This window comes from Cebus imitator, unplaced genomic scaffold (assembly GCF_001604975.1).
Source record: "Cebus imitator isolate Cc_AM_T3 unplaced genomic scaffold, Cebus_imitator-1.0 Scaffold275, whole genome shotgun sequence".
Taxonomy (NCBI): domain Eukaryota; kingdom Metazoa; phylum Chordata; class Mammalia; order Primates; family Cebidae; genus Cebus; species Cebus imitator.
Window position 1 is genome coordinate 3,020,969 of NW_016107590.1, and position 16,783 is coordinate 3,037,751.

Genomic DNA, 16,783 nt, shown 5'->3' on the forward strand with positions numbered 1-16,783 from the left:
GCAATTTTTACGTTCCAAAAAAAAAAAAAAAAAAAAAAAACATGACATGACATGCAGAATTATGGTCCTGCATTTAGATTCCAGAAACCTACCAAAAATGGGGCTAGACCATGGCTAGAAAGCTCAGCACACTTTTTCTGATTCTCTTCTTATTTTCAGGAAACAAAATGAATCATGTTCTTTGGAAAAGCAATAATGTGAAAACGTGTGTCTTTTAATACATGACAGCTATTGTTAAATACACGACCGTATGGCATTTTTAGATGTCTTCCTTTTGCTTCTAGTGGGTGGTGATTTTCACATTAATTGTATGTCATTTGTAGTGAGAATGCCTGGCTTTACATGCAGATGTGCCCTATTTCTTCCCGTTATGGGAATCAAGTAAATGATTGCAATAATTCCTGGTTTCAGATTATAAAAAAATACAGCACCTTTAGAATTTGTAAATGTGATGTTTTTATTTTATTCCTTTGTTTATACACAGATTAAAACATGATCCCTCATGGCTGCAGCTTATAATTGAATTGAGTGTTCTGAGGCTGCCACAGAGCAATGCAGCAATGCTTGAGTGACTTGGGAACAGAGTCAACACCTGAGGAATAAATTTTCTCCTTGATCTTTCATCATAGTGTTGAATCTTTTGATAATGCCGACAAGACACAATAAAAATGATATTTTTTAATGAGAAAATAAATGTAGCTGACACTACACTGCCTGCTGCAGAAAAGAAGAATTTTTCAATGTTATTTGAAAAAATTAGGTGGGGATATTTTTCATATAATTAATTTCATCTTAATTTGCTTAGCTTTCTGTTAAAGATCATCAGGTTGGGAATACAATATATTTCTTTGTCTTTTTTATCCCCTTGAAGTCTCAGCATAATTTAGAACCAGGGAAAAGTGACTCTTCAGCACTTTGCATGCAAGTCACAGTTTCTTTATTGGGTTCCAAAAGATCCCTGGTCTCCAAGCTCCAGTGCTCAGCTGCCACTGCATATGTTGCTGCTGCAAACTGAAACTTGCAGAAATAATCATTCCCTATGTTTTCAAGAGGCTGTGTTTAAAGCACTACTTGACACATCTCATTTCTTTAGGTAGCTTGCATTTGTGTTGCAGAAACAGCAGAGACAATAAAAATCTAAGATATTTTTCTGTTCAATATTGAATACTATGAACAATCCTTACTATCATTGCTAATAATGAGAACTTTTCAGCCTAAGGCTTTGTATGCACTTTCATTTCTAGATTGAAAACACAAATATAAATTAACACAGTATGGTAAATATGAAATATGGACACTTTTCCATGTATGTGATTTAAAAATGTATTTTGTATTTACACTCAAAATTATACCACTTATTTAAAATCATTAGCGGCTTTATTGACTTTTTTCCTTCTGTGATCTTGCTATTGATTATTTCCTAAGCATATTTTTAAATAAAAAGTCAAAAGCAGAAAAATGTTGTTTTTAATTGCTTTACTAACATATAGAATACATACTACTTATCTAAATTCAAGGAATATATGAGATATCTTCATACAGGTAGAAATGGCTCCTAGCTTAGATTTCTATGATCTTCTACTTGCTCTATTATATATAAATAAGACTGCAAAAATATAGCTGCCAACCAACATTTTCCAAAGCTAACACAAAGAACTACTTGAACACAGCAAAAGTCTCCACTAATTTTCAAGTTAGGTTACTATGATAGAACATTATATTTCAAGATAAAAAGCTTTGTTGTCACCATCCTTACAATGTGAAATTAAAAATATATGTTAATGGAGACCAGCCACGGTGGCTTATGCCTGTAATCCCAGTAGCACTTTGGTAGGCTGAGGTAGGTGAATCAGGAGGTCAAGAGATCGAGACCATCCTAGTCAACATGGTGAAACCATGTCTCTATTAAAAATACAAACATTAGCTGGGCGTGGTGGCATGCACCTGTAGTCCCAACTACTCAGTAGGCTAAGCCAGGGGAATCACTTGAACCCAGGATGCGGAGGTTGCAGCCAGTGACAAAGCGAGACTCCATCTCAAAATATATGTATATATGTTAATGGAAGATAGTCTGGGCAGAGTTAGTTCACAGCCTGAAGATCAAATTATCATTTAGAGTTTGCTACTGTTTTCCTTCAAAAAAATTATTCATAAATAAGGATAGTAAGGCTATCTTCCCAGAAGACCCATATGTGTTTTGTTGTTTTGTTTTTTGAGGAAAAAAAACACAAAACTTTATTTTCCCATTCTGAACATCTGATTGTAAAACAGAAATAGAAAATGTTACTAAATTTTAAAAACGTTCTAAATACGGTCTTAATTCAATAATCATCACCAGACTGAATTTCAAAAATTTTAAAGACTTTTGTTTCTATGTTAGAAGGAGAAAAAGAGAACATACATTGCATTTGAATATTTTAATTGTTTTGTAAATCATATTTATGTTTAAATTTGAATGCAAAATGTAGAGAATTTCAGGTAGAATGGAATTCACAAACAATAGTCTCCTTAGCTAAGTTTTAATCAGTGTGGAAGTTCTCCTATCTTTTATGGCTTTGCTCAGTTCAGATGTTGGTGGACTCTGAAGCAGGAAAGTCAGTATATGTTTCTTTGATGTTTTTATGTAAATTTCTTTTTGCCTTCTTAATAGCCCCTAGAGACACAGGAAGTGCCTAGAATATCTACATTTGATTATTACATAACAATTCAGTTTCTGAATATTTCAATGACCTAATTTTCTTTTTAACAAAAAGATTGTAAGTGTGGTCCATATAAAATACACTTTTAAAAAAAATACCTTATTGTGAACTGCTTAGAGATGAAGAAAGCTATGCATGACTGGATCCATTTGGCTCTTTAAAGTAAAACTTGCATTGATCAGGTACTCAGTTACAAAGCTGACCCTAGAAATTTATGTGGGGAATGTTTGCCATGTCACAATTCATTTTTCATTCACGGTTAAGTTTCAACAAATTCATCTTCCTTTATCAAGCCCATTGAACATCAACATGGTTTCAGTTACAATGCTTACTAGGTTTGGCTGTATTGATAAGTTTTATAAAATAATTCCTTCAATCTTTCATTCAATTATCTTAAATTATAGTGAAAAGTGGAAAACAAAAAAAAAAAAAAAAAAAAGCATGTTTATAATACCAGGTATGGCAAATTGGCACTACTTGGAATTTTTATGCAGACTTAATCATCCTGTATGAAGATTATGGCTCAAAATGACTATAGTTTCCACAAAAATAATTCACAGATTGGAAAATTATTTACTATTAGTTAGCACATCTAAGAAAAATCCTCTATCTGATAATATGTTTACCCTCAATTGGAGGTTGTGACCGAACTGTGTCTAAAACTTTACAAATGTCTTAACCTGAGAGGAAAAATAAGTTTTAAGAGCTAGCTGATTAATTAATTGATTGCTTATTGTGAGAGTTAGCATAAGAAATGACAGAGGACTTGGTATTAGTCCTACAGATAACAGAGGGGAAGTCTGTGAGCTATGGACTATGAGGTGATGGTACCCATTAGACTTGACTCATTACTTGTGAGAAGCAAGAGACCAGAAAGCGAGAGTGAGATTTGCCAGCCTTTGGATTTGAACAGCTGAAAGGAAAATAACTATATAAGTAGAAACATGGGAACTAGAGAAATCTGGGGACATTATAACCAGTTCAGCTTGGGATCTTTGAGTTTACCTAAACTCCCATGTAAGAATATGTAGATTAGAGATGATAAGAGCTGGTCGCTTCAAGATGTTGAAGCTGGAGATAGAGATGAAGTAGTCATCTATATTTATGTTTATATCTAGTGATTGAAAATAAGAAATAAACAGAGTTTTTAAAAATTACCCAGATTCCTGCTACCCAGAACTAATCAAATAATATAACACATGCCCCAATACTTTTACCATACACACATACATACATGAATGTGTTCTTTCAGTCACTCCCTTGCAATCATAACTATTTTGTTTTGAAAACTGGTGACAGAGAAGCTGAGATGTTTTAGCATCACCATTATTCCAAAGTACTAGAGTTAATTTGTCACCTTCTAATTGCCACCAAATTGCAGTAAGAGTAACTAGGAGGAAAAAGAATAGACTAGGAGAATAATCTTGGAAATTTAAATATATTAAGTGCTAGTAAATAGTTTTTTTAAATCACATCTTGATTCAAAGAGAATCTGAGGGAAAAAAAGTAATTCAATAACATCTCTGTATTTCTTAGATTAATACATCATATCAAAATTGTTTTATTTGATCCCTTCAGGGAGAGTCAGGGGAAGATGGCCGAAAGGAAGCTTCTCCAGAGTGCAGCTACCAACGAGTGAGACAGAACCAGAGCGATACCCACATCTCTGAGCAAGGTACCGGTTTTGTTTTAAAGGGACTGGTTGAACAGCAATATCAACCCACCAAAAAGGCAGCGAAAGCAGGCCAAAGGCTTCCAGCTGAGGCAAGGCAGGGCACTGCTCCCCCCTGGAAAGTGTCTCAGGTACGGAGGATGGGGGTGGCATCACCTCCTTGGTTCTCTGAATCAGATAGAGCAATTCGCTCTGAGACTTCAGCAGCACACAGACCAGGAAAACGCTGCCTTGCTTAGAACCACCTGGAGTCACAGACCCAGGCAACAGCCCAGACCTGCAGCCCCAGCCAGACCAGTGCCTTGTTAGTGCAGACAAGGGCGGAGATTTGGACTAATACCAAGAAAGCTTGAGAACAGGAATTGCCCATCCCACAGAAGGGAGAGTTGAAAGTGGGGAGGGGGATACGACCAGACAGGCCCTCCCCAACAAAATCCAGCAACCTGATTCCCTCTCCCGGTCGAGTTTTGCAGTTAACACATCCTCCATCTGGGAACAGGGGGCTCGGCAGAGGAAAAGAGCCCACCACCGGGAAGGTGGGGCTAACTCCAGCAGTACAGAAAGCAAGTGAAGAATAAATAGCAGCCTGGGCTGAGACTGAGACAGCCCAGCAGCACCTCCACAGGCAGACAATGGACAGACTGTCTCAAGTGGCACACTGACACTTGTGTTTAAAAAAAAAAAAAAAAAAGCCTCATAAAGGAGAAATAACCCCAACTTTAAAAGAAGGGACGTCCACTCAGAGAAGATTGGAGGAAATCAGCGCAAAAAGGATGAAAACATCAAAGTCCGGAACACCTCTCCTCCCCAGAGAGATCACAACAACTCACCAGCACAGCAACAACGCAGGTCAGAAAACAATTTTGATGAACTGACAGAAGCAGGCCTCAGAAGATGGGTAATAACAAACTTCTCTGAGCTAAAAGAGCATGTTTTAACCCAATGCAAAGAGACTAAGTACCTTAAAAAAAGATTAAATGAAATGCTAACTAGAATAACCAGCCTAGAGAAGAACATAAATGACTTCATGGAGCTGAAAAACACAGTATGAGAACTTCGTGAGGCATCCAAAAGTTTCAATAGCCAAACTGATCAAGCAGAGGAAAGGATTAGTGAGCTGAAAGGCACGCTATATTAAAATATACAATCAGAGGAGGAAAAGAACAAAGGATATCAGAGATTGAAGATCAATTCAATGAAATAGAAAGAGAAGGCAAGAAAAAGAGTGAAAAGAAATAAAGCCTCCAAGAAACACCAGAATATGTGAAAAGGCCTAATCTGTGCTTGATTGGTGTACCTAAAGAGGACGGGGAAAATGAATCCAAGCTGGAAAACACTCTTCAAAATATTATGTTGGAGAACTTCCCCAACCCAGTGAAGCAGGCCAACATTCAAATACAGGAAATACGAAGAACACCACAGAGATACTCCTCAACAAGAGCAGCTATAAGGCACACAATCGTCAGATTCACCATAGCTGAAATGAAGAAAAAAGTGCTAAGGGCAGACAAAGAGAAAGTTCAGGTCACCCACAAAGGAAAGCCCATCAGACTCACAGCAGATCTCTTGGCAGAAACCCTACAAGCCTGAAGAGAGTGGGGACCAATATTCAACATCCTTAAAGAAAAGAACTTTCAAACCAGAATCTCCTATCCAGCCAAACTAAGCTTCATAAGCGAAGGAGAAATAAAATCCTTTATGGACAAGCAATTACTGAGAGATTATGTCACCATCAGACCTGCCTTACAAGAGCTCCTGAAGGAAGCACTAAACACAGAAAAAAACATCCAGTTCCAGACACTGCAAAAATGAACCAAATGGTAAAGACAAATGATGCAATGAGGAAACTGCATTGACCAACGGGCAAAATAAACAACCAGTAACAAAATGGCAGAATCAAATTTACACGTAACAATATTAAGGTTAAATGTAAATGGCCTAAATGCCACAATCAAAAGACATAGACTGGCAAACTGGGTAGAAAGCCAAGAACCATCAGTGTGCTGTATTCATGAGACCCATCTCACAAGCAAAGACACACATAGACTCAAAAGAAAGGGATGGAAGAAGATCTACCAAGCAAATGGAGAGCAAAAAAAAAGCAGGAGTTGCAATCCTACTCTTTGATAAAATAGACTATAAACCAACAAAGATGGAAAGGGACAAAGNAAAAAAAAAAAAAAAAAAAAAAAAAAAAAAAAAAACAGGGGTTACAATTTTAGTCTCAGATAAAATCGACTTTAAACCAACAATGACCAGAAGAGACAAAGAAGGACACTAAATAATGGTGAAAGGATCAATGTAATAAGAAGAGCTAACTATCCTAAACATATATGCACTCAATACAGGAGCACCCAGATACATAAAGGAAGTTCTAAATGACCCACACTATCACACAATAATAGTGGGAGACTTTAACTCTCCACTGTCAACATTAGACAGATCAGTGAGACAGAAAATCAACAAGGGTATACAGGATTTGAATGCAGAACTGGAACAAGTGGACCTAATAGACATCTACAGAACTCTCCACCCCACAGCCACAGAATATACATTCTTCTCAGCACCACATAGCACTTATTGTAAAATTGACCACATAATTGGAAGTAAATCACTCCTCAACAAATGCAAAAAAACAGAAATCATAACAAACAGTCTCTCAGACCACAGTACAAACAAATTAGATCTCAGGATTAAGAAATTAATTCAAAACCACAGAACTTCATGGAAACTGAACAACTGGCTCCTGAATGTTGACTAGATAAACAATGAAATGAAGGGAGAAATAAAGATGTTCTTAGAAACCAACGAGAAATGTATAGCAATAAATGCCCACACGAGAAACAAGGAAAGATCTAAAATTAACACCCTATCATCAAAATTGAAAGAGCTAGAGGAGCAAGATCAAAAAAACTCAAAAGCTAGCAGAAGACAAGAAATAACGAAGATCAGAGCAGAAATGAAGGAAGTAGAGACATAAAAAAAACCTTCAAAAAATCTATAAATCCAAGAGCTGGTTTTTCAAAAAGATCAACAAAACAGACAGACCACTAGCCAGATTAATAAAAAAGAAAAGAAAGAAGAATCAAATAGATGCAATAAAAAACAATAAAGGGGACATCACCACCGATTCCACAGAAATACAAACTACCACCAGAGATTACTACTAACAACACTATGCACACAAACCAGTACAACTGGAAGAAATGGATAAATTCATGGACACCTTCACCCTCCCAAGCCTAAACCAGAAAGAAGTTGAAACTGTGAATTGATCAATTACAAGGGCTGAAGTTGAGGCAACAATTAACAGCTTACCAACCAAAGAAAGTCCAGATCGAGACAGGTTCACAGCCAATGTCTACTAGATGAATAAAGAGGAGCTGGTACCAATTATTCTGAAATTATTCCAAACAATACATAAAGAGGGAATCCTCCCCAACTCATTTTATGAGACCAACATCATCCTGATACCAAAACCCAGCAGAGATTCAACAAATAAACAAACTTCAGGCCAATCTCCATGATGAACATAGATGCAAAAATCTTCAATAAAATACTGGTAAACCAATTGCAACAGCACATCAAAAAGCTTATCCATCATGGTCAAGTAGGCTTCACCCCAGGGATGCAAGGCTGGTTCAACATCTGCAAGTCTGTAAAGGTAATCCACCACATAAACAGAACCAAAGACAAAAACCACATGATTATCTCAATAAATGCAGAGAAGGTCTTCAACAAAATTCAACAGTGCTTCATGCTAAAAACTCTCAATAAACTAGGTATCAATGGAACCTATCACAATATAATAAAAGATATTTACAACAAACCCACTGGCAGTATCATACTGAATGGGCAAAAACTGGAAGCATTCCCTTTGAAATCTGGCACTAAACAAGGATACCTTCTCTCTCCACTCTTATTCAATATAGGATTGGAAGTTCTGGCCAGAGTAATCAGGCAAGAAAATGAAATAAAGGATATTCAATTAGGAAAGAAGGAAGTCAAATTGTCTCTATTTGCAGACAACATGATTGTATATTGAGAAGACCCCACACTCTCAGCCCAAGCTCTCCTTATGCTGATAACTTCAGCAAAGTCTCAGGATACAAAATCGATGTGCAGAAATCACAAGCATTCCTATACACCAATAACAGACAAACAGAGAACCAAATCATGAGCAAACTCCCATTCACAATTGCTACAAGAAGAATAAAATACCTAGGAATACAACTAACAAAGGAGGTAAAGGACCTCTTCAAGAAGAACTACAAACCACTGCCCAAGGAAATAAGAGAAGACACAACAGATGGAAAAACATTCCATGCTCATGGTTAGGAAGAATCAATATTGTGAAAATGGCCGTACTACACAAAGTAATTTATAGATTTAATGCTATCCCCATCAAACTACCAATGACTATCTTCACAGAACTGGAAAAAAAAAAACACTGTAAACTTCATCTGGAACCAAAAAAGAGCCCGCATAGCCAAGACAATCCTAAGCAAAAAGAACAAAGCTGGCAGCATCATGCTGACAGACTTCAAGCTATAGTACAAGGCTACAGCAATCAAAACAGCATGGTACTGGTATCAAAACAGAGACATAAACCAATGGAACAGAACAGAGGCCTCTGGAGCAATACCACACATCTACAACCATCTGATCTTTGACAAACCTGACAAAAACAAGCAATGGGGAAAGGATCCCCTGTTCAATAAATGGTGTTGGGAAAATTGGCTAGTCATGTGCAGAAAGCAGAAACTAGACCCCTTCCTGACACCTTACACTAAAATTAACTCCAGATGGATTAAAGGCTTACACATAAGACCTAATACCATAAACACCCTAGAAGAAAACCTAGGCAAAACCATTCAGGATATAGGCATAGGCAAGAACTTCATGACTGAAACACCAAAAGCAATGACAACAAAAGCCAAAATAGACAAAAGGGATCTAATTGAACTTCAGAGCTTCTGTACAGCAAAACAAGCAATCATTAAAGCAAACTGGCAACTAAGAGAATGGGAAAAATTTTTTGGAATCTACCCATATGACAAAGGGCTAATATCCAGAATCTACAAAGAACTAAAACAGATTTACAAGAAAAAAACAAACAAGCCCATCCAAAAGTGGGCAAAGGGTATGAACAGACACTTTTTCAAAAGAAGACATACATGAGGCCAACAAACATATGAAAAAATGCTCATCATCCCTGGTCATTAGAAAAATGCAAATCAAAACCACATTGAGATACCATCTCACACCAGTTAGAATGGCGATCATTAAAAAATCTGGAGACAGCAGATGCTACAGAGGATGTGGAGAAATAGGAACACTTTTACAATGTTGGTGGGGGTATAAATTAGTTCAACCATTGTGGAAGACAGTGTGGCAATTCCTCAAGGATCTAGAAATAGAAATTACATTTGACCCAGCAATCCCATTACTGGATATATACCCAAAGGACTATAAATCATTCTATTTTAAAGGCACATGCACACGCATGTTCACTGCGGCACTGTTTACAATAGCAAAGACCTGGAACCAACCCAAATGCCCATCGATGATAGACTGGACAGGGAAAATGTGGCACACATACACCATAGAATACTATGCAGCCATAAAAAACAATGAGTTTGTGTCCTTTGTAGGGACATGGATGAATCTGGAAACCATGATTCTCAGCAAACTGACACAAGAACAGAAAATCAAACACCACATGTTTTCACTCATAGGCTAGTGTTGAACAATGAGGATACTTGGACACAAAGAGGAGAGCATCACACACTGTGGTCTGTTTTGGGGGGCTATGGGAGGGATAGTGGGAAGGAGGGTGGAGGAGGGATAACATGGGGAGAAATGTCAGGTATAGGTGATGGGGGGATGGTGACAACAAACCACCTTGCAATGAATGTACCTAGGCAACAATCTTGCATGATCTGCACATGTACCCCAGAATCTAAAGTACAATAAATAAATTTTTAAAAATTTTTTTGTTGCCTTCTGTATCCCCACTCTCTTCATACTTGCTTCTCTTTGGTTTTGGACATGATTTCAGCCAAGTTAAAACAAATGCTGATTATGATGATCACATAATTGGTTAGCAAATCAAATGTCTTTTTTTACATTAAGAAAAAGAGAGCTTGCTCTAAGTTGGTACACATCACAATTATATAATATAGTTTCATTTGGACCTGTGATAACAGTTTTAGGCATTACAGCCTCAAATTGCTATGTTTGACAGTCTCCAAACAGAATCATTCCCTGTAATGCCTAGCGTAAGCACACAAAAAGTAAGAAAAAAAATCACTCGAGGAAAATTACATGCAAATAAAAGGTATGAAAAATCTGTCTCGATATATGCTCCAATTACATAGTCTAGAAATACAAAGAACAGTGGGTGTGTGCCTCTCAAATCTCCAGTGAGAAAAACATCCAGAAGTTCACAAAGCTCAATTGTTTTTCCAAAATGTCTGATTAAGAAAATCAATTAACTAGGTATAATGGGCCTTGTGGAGAAATTACTTCATTTCATTGGAACAGGAAGAGAAAAATGTGAATAAACCCATTTTTTTCTTATGCTTTACCCTTCCACATAACTATGAAAGAGAGAGAGGAAAAAAAGGAGAGAGAAAAGTGACAAAAAGAGGAAAAATAATGAGAAGATGTCTGAAAGGTGCACAGAGGTGTCCTCACCTGATTAAACCTCAGCTACCAGTTTTAAAATGCAAACCTCCCAATCTTTCATGTTTAGCTCCTGGGTAGATTTTTACTCTTTGGAGTTACCACTGAGTTTCAGGGTCCTGGTCTCCCAAACTAGCCCTAATTAGGAACTGACCTCTCCAGATTACTCTTCCTTTATAGATCTGAAAAACAGATGAAATCTTTTCTTTTTTCAGTTTTAATGTTTATACTAATGGTGGCTGAAGAGATAAGTAGCAACAACACTTACCAAAACAAACACAAATTACAGCATTTCCAGAAATTTCCAGACTTTGTCCTAGTAATTATCTCAGATACTCAAGAGACTCTTGCTGATATCTTTGGCTCCAAATTATTAATTTAAGGAATTTTGCTGTCTTTCAGTCTCTGAAGCTTCTCTAGATGATAAGGAGTACTTTGTTATTTCAAATCCAGTGGATTCAGCAGAAATCCTGTTGATTCAGCAGAATGGCCAAACCCATTGTGTTAGAATAGATGTGCATCCACAGAACCTTTTTGTAAACCTGATTTGATAAGGATGATTTGCATTTCTAGCAATTACAAAACTCTAACTTTTAGCTCTTAAGTGCCTCCACTCTACAGGTTCAAAGTCATAGTAGGTCATTTCTCACCATGAAAGCTCCGACCCAGCTAAAACAGAAACTACGAGCTAGATACTGCTTGGACTTCAATCCCAGCATCACCAGATGCTGCATAAGTAAACTATTTAATTTCCCTGTGCCTTCATGTATCACCATAAAATTGGAATAATCATATTTCCTACCTCATAAGGATGCTATGAGAATTCAGTAAGTTAGCACATTTAAAAGGCCCACGACCATACCTTTCACATTGTAAACAATGCACCATTATTACCATTGCCAAGATTGACCTTGGAACACAGTTTTGCCTGCTCTACACTGACGTTATGGGATGAATTGTGTGTCCTTCCAAAATGTATATGAAGTTCTAACCTTTAGTACCTCAGAACATTATTGTATTTGGAGATAGGGTCTTTAAAGAACTAATTGAATTAAAATGAGGTCATTAGAGTGGGCTCTAATCCAACATGCCTGGTGTTTTTACAAGAGGAGAGCAGAAAAAAGACACAGAAGGAAACCCATGTGAAAACACAGAGAGAAGACATCTGCACGCCAGGGAGAGAGGCCTCAGACAAAACCAACCCAGCTGAAACCTTGATCTCGGACTTCCAGAGTCCAATATTGTGAGAAAATAAATTTCTGTTGTTTAGGCCAGGGGTCCCCAACCCTGGGCCGTGGACCTGAACCAGTACCCATGGCCTGTTAGCAACTGGCTGCACAGCAAGAGGTGAGTGGCGGGGGAGCAAACGTTACCGTAACCTGAGCTCCATCTCCTGTAAGATCAGTGGGGGCATTAAATTCTCATCGTGAGCTGTGCATGAGAGGGATCTAAGTTGTGTGCTCCTTGTGGGAATCTAACTAATGCTTGATGATCTGAGATATAACAGTTTCATTCCAAAACCACCTGCTGACCCCCACCTTGGCCATGAAAATATTGTATTCCACAAAACCAGTTCTTGGCTCCAAAAAGATTGGGGACCGCTGGTGTGAGCTACTCAGTTGTAACACTTTCGTTATGGCTGCTCCAGCCAACTAATATAATTGGATTCAAGTTTTTGTCTGGGGCTTTCTTGAAAAGTCAAAAGATGTGATAACAGGAGACTCTCCTTTGCTACATGGAAAGAGTAGATGGCAGTTAAATAATACTGACCCCTTTAAAGAAGAAATAGATTATCCAATTGATGACAAAGCCACCATCTTCCATTTTCTCACATCCAACCCACCTCACACATTTACGTAGCTCTTCTGGCACCATTGGTATTTACAGCACCTGATCTAAAGATCTAGCTCATTTTTGGTTATTATATATACTAGTTCTTATTCTTCCACATTTAGTTGAAAATCTCTGGTGTAGAAAAAGCCAGCCTCCTTCCCTGACACCCAAGGAAAACCCAACGTGATGGCAGCATAGGACTCGGGGGAGTGGAGGGGTGTTCACAGTAATTACCTCTGTAATTCTACTTCTTTCTCTCCTCAGGAAACTTATCAAAATGCAGAAGGGTGAGAAGTATAATTACAGGGAACACTTTAAATACAGTAGTAGAATACACATTTTACAATTCAATTCACATTGTGTGTTTGTGTATGTATATATGCATGTTGTGACTTTATATTTAAGAATTGCTTTCAACAGGATAGAAAAACATTTTCAATTTTTAAACAAATTTGGATACCATGAAGCCATAGCCTTCATTTTCCTGATTCTAACTCAAAATTCATCCACTTTTCAATGCGTGGCACACTGCTACCTCATCGAAGGTGCCAATCGAAGGCTGTATCTGATGTGGCCAGCCGGTGAGGCTCTGCAGTCATTCCATGCTGAGCACCCTGTAATGAGGATGATTCTTGCTTGGAGGCATTTCTTTTCATGGATTGCAGCTACAACTAGAAGTACGGTTTATGTCTGCTGCTGGCTGGTCAAAGAAATACTGTCAGTTTTTTAATAACAAGCTGCAGGCACTTGCAAGTGAAAGGGAGGGAGGGAGAAAAAGGAGTGTGCCCAGAGTTATTTCAATGGGCAAGCTCCAAAGTATTCTAAGGTTAATACTGTCTAATTAATGACAGCACCAAATGGAGCCAAAAGCCTGAAGTCTGCAAATGCCTAGTAATGAGGGCTGGATAGATACACCCAACTCCCACTTTCCATGCATGTTCGTAGGTCTGGCTGCAAAATGTAATTGAGGTAAATAGGGTTTTCTACTCATTTCTTATTCATTATACTGAGAAAGTATTTGGCTATTCTCCTTTCTTAATTCAAAGAACCACACTCAAGTAATTTTAGTAAATCTTATACCTGATAGTGTCACGGCTAGAATCCATGACATAGAAACCTTCGAAGGGCATTTACAGAAGGAGAGGGAGACAGAACCACACCATACATTCAGAACACATTCATCTCTTCACAGTTGCAACTGATGGGCCCTAACTGTTGGGGTGGGCTGGAGGAGGGGGACTTATTGTTTTCAACTCCTTAAGCTTCTGAAAACCAAGGCTATCCATTCTTTAAAAAAAAGAAAACGCTCAAAGCCAAATTATTTTTTAAAGCAGCCTGACCCTTTAATGAAAACAGCCAATAAGATAGGATCTGAAAAAGAAAGACAGATTTTAGGAACAAAGGATTTTTTTCCTTGTGCTTTGTTTTCCCAGTCTTGAATTAATCACAGCTGTCTTTCCCCAGCAAAGGTTATTTTTATCTAGCATGCTTTAAATTAAAAAACAACAACAACAAAGGGAGCAATCTCATGTTCTTCAAGCTCCCAGAGCCCTTCCACAGAAAAAGAAGCATTCGCTCTGTGCAGCTAGGAATCCAGCTTTTAATTCTATCTTTTCTCATGTTTACATAAACTTTCGTTTGCATTTCAGAAGCCTTATGGAAAGATTCCTGTGGCTGACCCAGGAGTAGCGGTGAATTTCTCCATCAAGTGAGTATTGATGAGCTGCAAAGTTCAGTGAACAGGAAAATTCTGCTCCTTTTATTGCCAATGTGACAGGTTACTTTATTACCATGCCTTTCACAGCAATTTAACAGTTACCCTGGTAACGGATTCAGTGAGGTAATGGGATCACAGGCATTGGAGCGGAGGCAGGCTGGCCGCTCGGCGCAGCCATCTGCTGGCTGCTGCTCCAAAGGCTGTCTGCCTGGAGGAGCCCTGACAGTCACGGGGCCTGCATGGCAATGAGCAGGTGAAACCGCAGGCCTGCCCTATTTAGCTGTACTCTGGTGATTTGTCTTTCTAATTCTATTGAAATAATCATCAGGATTTGTTTCTGATTAATTAACTAACCTTTTGGTAAAAAGATTAGATAACGAAATTGCTGCCTATTCAGAGATAATGAGATTTTTATTACTCTGTCAAAGGAAAAAGTACATTTATGTGTCACCAGCCGCTGTGTCAAGAGGGAAAAAAAAAGAGAGATTTCAGTCTATGTCAGATGTGTATATTCCTCAACAGACGAAGGGTGTGCTTAATTCTGTAGGAACTCCCCAGTCTTGTTTGACGCCTTTAGGAAGAGTTTTTCAAATAGCACACAAAGTAATAAACACATTTAGGCCAATAGGCTTTTGGGGAGGGTGCTAATTTGTTTTAAAATGTCTCCTAATGGGAGAGAAATGCTTGGGAGTCTGGGGAACTTGCCTGTACTGTGTGGGTGTATTTATGTAAGTGTGAGAGTGTGAAGAAAGCAGTAAAATCTCCGCGCGCGAGGCTTTAAAATGACATATGTAGACAGGCTGCTTTTCCTCCGCACTACAGATATGTCTTCGGCTTGCAGTACATTTGTCTTCTGGCAGGAGTTGCACTCGGGCAATGGGAAGGGGAAATCATTCGAGCTTAGCAGGCTGGGAGGTCACCTGTGACTGTCACAGGTAGGCTGCCTTAGGAAATGAATTATTCTAACTGGCGGTGAGTAAAAAGGGAAGCAGCCCTTCTGTTTCACTCCAAGACACACAGCCGGTCGATTTCACCTTTTCTCTTAAGAAGTCACAGCTCAATCCTTTGTTAAGGGGGACTTTCATTTTCTTGCTACTCTGTGTCTTCTTCAAGGCTGTGATGCCAAAAAAAAAAAAAAAAAAAAAAAAAAAACCAACCCTGGGGAAAGCATTTCCCTTGGATAAAGAGATGCCAAATAGGCTGTATGAGCTAGGCAGCATTGGAGGGAACAAAGTGCAGTATATTTCCAAATAAAACTTCAAAGAGCTACAATATTGTTTTAATTACTAAAACCTGAGGAGGATACACTGTGCATGTCTCTTTCTGCAATGCAATAAAACGGAGGAGTGGGAGAAAGGGCCAAGTGGCGGGCTGGGACCCAGCTGAGCATTTTGTGAAAGTGTATTTGTGTCACTGTCTTTTCAGAGTCAATGAGACACTTATGTTTCTTGTGATATCCCGTGGCCTTGGCTGCCTCCGTTTGTGTGTGTATGAACATGAAAAGATTTCACGTTCTAAAAATGGAAGTTTCTATTCTGAATTTCATATGGTTCACAGACACGTTGAAACAGACTAAAGGAAAAAAAAAGAAGAGGAAGAAGAAGAATGTGCAGGGGATCAAATGTGAACATTCCAGAGCCCACTTTCCTGTCCTGCCTGGTGCTCCCACTCTCCATCTCCTCTTTATTCCAGTGCCTCCTGCACCTCCAGTTGCCAGCTAACAGGCTCCATTCCTGATAACAGATGCTTGACAAAGAAAGAGAAATAAGACATTAAAAAAGAGTAGGCTGCTGCTGGGGGTGGGGATTTCTGATAGCTCATTGCCAATGGCTTTTTACAGGAACTTGCTCTCCCTGGCTCACTACCAAGATGGGGAAAGAACAGGGCGGGGGAGGGAGCCTTTGTCTTCAAACTCCCAGTGAAATATAGGGTTAATATTAGCAATTATTATTAAAATTAGCCAAATGTTATTAAAAGATCTTTGTATAGAGGAATAAGTATAGTTTTCCCTTTGGCAGACAATGACATCTGCAGCTCTACATTTTCATGAAATGACTATACTTAACAAAAACATTACTTCATTTTCATGGTATTTCTTTTGTGCCTAGGAGCAACCCTGTAATTGTTCACTTCAATTACAACATTACTATTTTAAACCGAAACCCATTTTATCTG